Source organism: Elaeis guineensis, unplaced genomic scaffold (genome assembly GCF_000442705.2).
Source record: "Elaeis guineensis isolate ETL-2024a unplaced genomic scaffold, EG11 Super_Scaffold_31900, whole genome shotgun sequence".
NCBI classification, from domain to species: domain Eukaryota; kingdom Viridiplantae; phylum Streptophyta; class Magnoliopsida; order Arecales; family Arecaceae; genus Elaeis; species Elaeis guineensis.
The window spans coordinates 1,396,656-1,402,655 of NW_027332420.1; positions in this window are offsets into that span (position 1 = coordinate 1,396,656).

Consider the following 6,000-nt stretch of genomic DNA (forward strand, 5'->3'; position numbering starts at 1 on the left):
TTGAATTTGAACCCGATCCGATTCGATCCTTCAAGACTTTTAGATTAATTTGAATCTTAAAATACATGATCCGACTGGATCCGATCCGGACTCAAATATAGGATTCGAATTCAGTTAGAGTGACTCATTCAAATAGGGATTTGGGTTTGGGTCAATTTTTCAAACCCTATAGTTTTTTTCAAAACTAAAAAATTTTCAAATCCTTCAGTTTTTTTATTTTGACTGTTATAATATCCATAACAATCCAAAGAGGAAAGATTGGATGGATTCCTGATAATTTAAAAATAGGGCATCTTGATTACTTCTTCTGGCTTCTTGCTGAGCTCAGTTTTCTAAACTTTCTGGTTTATGTTTACTGTGCCATGATGTACAAAAATAAGATGAATTTCAATTCGTTTTGTTGACTTTAAGAAATTTCAAAGCTTGCTCTAATATGCGTAGATGTTGTGTCATCCACAGTATATGGAGTCTTATTTTTAATCATGTATAAGTATTCATCTTTAATGATGTTTTAGATTGGAATAATTATATCACTATATAAAATTTATATATTTTTTTTTTTACTTTTCTTCTTTTGAGTAGACTTCTGGAATCTCGACTATTCTTAAAAACCGCTTATTTTCCTCTGCTATCCAATACAATTAATTATTAGAAGTTACGGTTGGAGGATTGGAGGAAACAAAAGAAAAGAGGTCTTTGTTAGTTGTCATCCAGCATTAGTTTTCATTGATGTTAGGTTTCAAATAAATTAAATCCGTGATCTGATCGGAATCGGATCCGAACCGGATCCATATTTCATGGATTGGAGTCGGGTTATATATGGACTCGATCCGATCTGAATGATCTAATGGATCAATAAATTCGGCCATAGATCTGATCCGATTTTTTATTGGGATGGATATAGGTCCAATATCAAGATCCAATTAAAAAATCGGATTGGGTCAGTATCACTCGGGACTCGATCTGACCCAACCTATTTGCAGGCCTACCGGCTATATTGAATACTGAATGTGATAGGGAATTGACCGATATATAAATTGGCAAATGCTGCCTTTAACAACATAACGGACAACCCACTCCATAACAGGGTCACATACAGTATACGTTATTACCAAAAATTGGAATTTATAAGTTCAAATTCAAAACAGGAAATGTATTTTAGATCACAATCCAATTAAACTCATGCGGAACATCATCATTTAAAAACTTCATTTTGACTTCAAGCAGGGAAATTACAGAAAAATATGGATATAAGAGAGTAACTGCCCATATGACAAATGTAATGGTAGGTGAACGAAAGAAGCAAAATTTGACATATTTCTACGCTCCATATTAACGAGCAAAAATTAGTGCATTCCGTGGCTTTTTGAACCAAAGTTGTGTAGTTCCATAAAGAAAGGAAAATACATCCCATAGAATAATGAAACAGCAACAAATGGGCATCTCAATCTTAAAATCTTAGTTTTCACAGTGTTACTGAAAATATGGTGCAGCGTTGCTTCCTTTAACCAAATATGAATAAAATTTTTAGCCAAAAAAAGGGCAGAGTGAAGGTGGTAGAGACCTCATCGATGATGGTAGCTTAGATGGATGGGAAGGACTCTGATGGAAGTGCTGATGAGAGGAGAGGATTAGGAGAATCTGGGGTGTGGTTGTGGTGGGAGAGGACGGAAAGGAGGCAATAGGTTATTGTAAAAACGTATGCAAGATGTATGAAAATTTCATTTGTTTATATATTGGAATTGATTCTTACCCATGTGAGTGGATGAATGAACACGTTGGAAGCACTTTGAGATCTGTGCAATGAATATGCCTTATCCATGGGCCATTAACTAAGGGTGCTTTGAGATTTGCACTTTCTTGAAAGCTTTTACAGGAAAGAAAGAATTGACAATTACCGCTAAGAATAGTTTTTTATCGGAAAGAATTAGATTTTAACTACTAATAATTAGGGGTGAAAGTGGAGCAGATAATATTCATTGGATCCATTTTCATATTTAAATCTATTTGGATATAGATAGAAATTTGACTATCCAACTAATACCCATATTCGTATTTATATTCGATAAAGAAAAATGTATATGGATATGGTAGATGACTATCCGATTTGTATCTGAATATTTGATTTTATTTATAATTTTATTTAGTTTTATGTAATATTGTTTAATTTTTAAAAAAAATATATAATCATAATAACATATTATTAATTTGCTTTACCATCTATTTAGTAAAATCATTGATTTTATGGTCATAAAGTTAAATTATCCAACTTATATTCATTTTTATATCTATATTTTTAGTATCTATTTCAAACAAATATGATATGAATTTTTACATCTAACTAATACCTGTATCTATATTTATATTTATCGAAGAAAACTAATATAAATATATAATTATACTGGTATCTCGTTTATATCTAATCTCATTTCAGCTCTAGTAAGCATCTAACCATGTTTTAGGATCTATGGATGTAGATGAATGGAGGTGCTCGAAGCACTTTCGATATGTGCAATAGGTGAGCCTTATCCAGGAGATATATACTAAGAGTGTTTTGAGGTCTATACGGATGAATTAATAAAGGGTTTGGTGTACTTTGAGATTTGCATTGTGAGTGATCTTCGACTATTTGTTGGGTTTGAGATCCATGTGGACAGATGAATGAAGGTGTTGGGTATAAAATACCCTCAGCCGAAGTTCTTAACAGGATTGACCCTCCCGAGACTCCTTCGATTTCGACCGTCGGCGAGCTCCATCCAGACTCCTACGGGAGCCGGACTCCGTCTTCAACTTCAACCGCGAATGAGCTCCGTCCGGACTCCTACGGGAGCCAGACTCTGTCTTCAGCTTCAGCCGCGGACGAGCTCCGTCCGGACTCCTACGGGAGCCGGACTCCGTCTCCAACTTCAACCGCAGACGAGCTCCGTTCGGACTCCTACGGGAGCCAGACTCCGTCTTCAGCTTCAGCCACGGACGAGCTCCGTCCGGACTCCTACGGGAGCCGGACTCCGTCTCCAACTTCAACCGCAGACGAGCTCCGTCCGGACTCCTACGGGAGCCAGACTCCGTCTTCAGCTTCAGCCGCGGACGAGCTCCGTCCAGACTCCTACGGGAGCCGGACTCCGTCTCCAACTTCAACTGCGGATGAGCTCTGTCCGGACTCCTACGGGAGCCAGACTCCATCTTCAGCTTCAGCCGCGGACGAGCTCCATCCGGACTCCTATGGGAGTCGGACTCCGTCTCCAACTTCAACCGCAGACGAGCTCCGTTCGGACTCCTACGGGAGCCGGACTCTGTCTCCAGCTTCAGCCGCAGACGAGCTTCGTCCGGACTCCTACGGGAGCCGGACTCCGTCTCCAACTTCAACCGCGGACGAGCTCCGTCCAGACTCCTACGGGAGCCAGACTCCGTCTTCAGCTTCAGCCACGGACGAGCTCCGTCCGGACTCCTACGGGAGCCAGACTCCGTCTCCAACTTCAACTGCAGACGAGCTCCGTCCGGACTCCTACGGGAGCCAAACTCCGTCTTCAGCTTCAGCTGCGGACGAGCTCCGTCCGGACTCCTACGGGAGCCGGACTCCGTCTCCAACTTCAACCGCGGACGAGCTCCGTCCGGACTCCTACGGGAGCCAGACTCCATCTTCAGCTTCAGCCGCGGACGAGCTCCGTCCGGACTCCTACGGGAGTCGGACTCCGTCTCCAACTTCAACCGCAGACGAGCTCCGTCCGGACTCCTACGGGAGCCAGACTCTGTCTTCAGCTTCAGCCACGGACGAGCTCCGTCTAGACTCTTACGGGAGCCAGACTCCGTCTCCAACTTCAACCGCAGACGAGCTCCGTCCGGACTCCTACGGGAGCCAGACTCCGTCTTCAGCTTCAGCTGCGGACGAGCTCCGTCCGGACTCCTACGGGAGCCGGACTCCGTCTCCAACTTCAACCGCGGACGAGCTCCGTCCGGACTCCTACGGGAGCCAGACTCCGTCTTCAGCTTCAGCCGCGGACGAGCTCCGTCCGGACTCCTACGGGAGCCGGACTCCGTCTCCAACTTCAACCGCAGACGAGCTCCGTCCGGACTCCTACGGGAGCCAGACTCCGTCTCCAGCTTCAACCGCGGATGAGCTCCGTCTGGACTCCTACGGGAGCCGGACTCCATCTCCAACTTCAACTGCGGAAGGACTTCGCTCGGACTCCTACGGGATCCGGGCCCCACCCACGACTTCGCTTACAGGTAAACTTCGTCCGGACTCCTAAGGGAGTCGGACTTCACCCCTGACTGTGATTGCAGGTAGACTTCGCCCGGGCTCCCACGGGAGCCGGATCTCGTCCCCAACTTCGACTGCGGAAAGGCTTCGCCCGGACTCCTACGGGAGCCGAGCTCCGTCCTCGACCCCGATTGCTGGTAAACTTTGTCCAGGCTCCTAAGGGAGTCGGACTTCGCCCCTGACTTTGATTGCAGGCAGATTCTGCCCGGACTCCTATGGGAGCCAGATCTCATCTCCAGCTCCAGCTGCGGGTAGACTCTGCCCGGACTCCTACGGGTGCCGGGTCTCGTTCCCAATTCCGGCTGCACAAGGACTTCGCCCGGACTCCTACGGGAGCCGGGCTCCACCCACGACTTCGCTTACAGGTAAACTTCGTCCGGACTCCTAAGGGAGTCGGACTTCGCCCCTGACTTTAATCGCAGGTAGACTTCGCCCAGACTCCTATGGGAGCCAGACTTCGTCTCTGACTCCGGCTACGGGAAGACTCCGCCCGAACTCCTACGGGAGCCGGATTTCACCTCCGACTTTGACTGAAGGAAGACTCCCTCCGAACTCCTGCGAGAGCCAGACTCCCAGCCACCTCTCTCCGCCAGACACCCCAGCCGAACTCCGGCCGATAGATCCATGCGGCCCCATCACTCCCTGGCGGACCGCAGTAACGGCCACGATCCTGCTCCACTTCCTGCGATGGATTCCACGCGACCCCATCACTCCCTGGCGGACCGCAGTAACGGCCACGATCCTGCTCCACTTCCTACGACGGATTCCACGCGACCCCATCACTCCCTGGCGGACCACAGTAACGGCCACGATCCTGCTCCACTTCCTGCAACGGATACCGCACGATTCTTCCATTCTCTGGCAAGTCGCGACAACGGACGCCGCTCCGCTCCTCGTGGCAGACTCCACGTGGCACACCCCGGTGATAGCCACGGGTCCACTCCACTACCCTTCGCAACAAACTCCTGGGCAGCCCACTGCCAGACTGTTACAGGCATCGCTATCAGTGTTGCCCCCTTTTGCCTATAAAAGGGGGGCCCCAGATACGTTATTCTCTAAGTTCTTATTTTTACCTAGAAACTCTGCTAAAATTTTCGTTCGAGCACTCCATTCTTGTTGAGGCAGAGAACTGACTTGAGCGTCGGAGGGTCTTGTCGGAGCAACCCCACCTCCGATTTAGATTTCTTTTGCAGGTCCCGGCGGCGACCGCACTCCCTCGACTCCAGCTTCTCCGATGCAAGTGGATTTTTGCACCAACAGAAGGCATTTAGTGTGCTTTAAGATTTGCATGGTGGATGATCATCAACCATGGATAATGTACCAAAGATGCTTTGAGATCTATGTAGATGGATGAACGAAGATGTTTGAAGTGCTTTAAGAATCGTGTGGTAGGCAATTTCAACGCTATTTGCCATATACAAAGGGCATTTTTGTGATTCATGCATGCAAACGAATGAATAGGTTCAAAGTGCCTTCAAATCTGCACAGTGTGTGATCAGTAGCAGTGGGTGAAATCTGTCTGAGAGACACCCTCTCGAGTTCGAAAAACTCCAAGTCGCTCGCTCCAGCTTTCAAACTGTTCAAAGCGGTCCCTCGGCTCCTCGACCAGGAGATGGCCTTAGCTTGTTCTATATATAACCAAAATATCCCTACTCCTTTTTAAAATGCGGATGAATAAAGAGGATTGGAGTACTTTGAGATCTGTAGGGTGGATGATTCTTAACTATGAGCCACACACT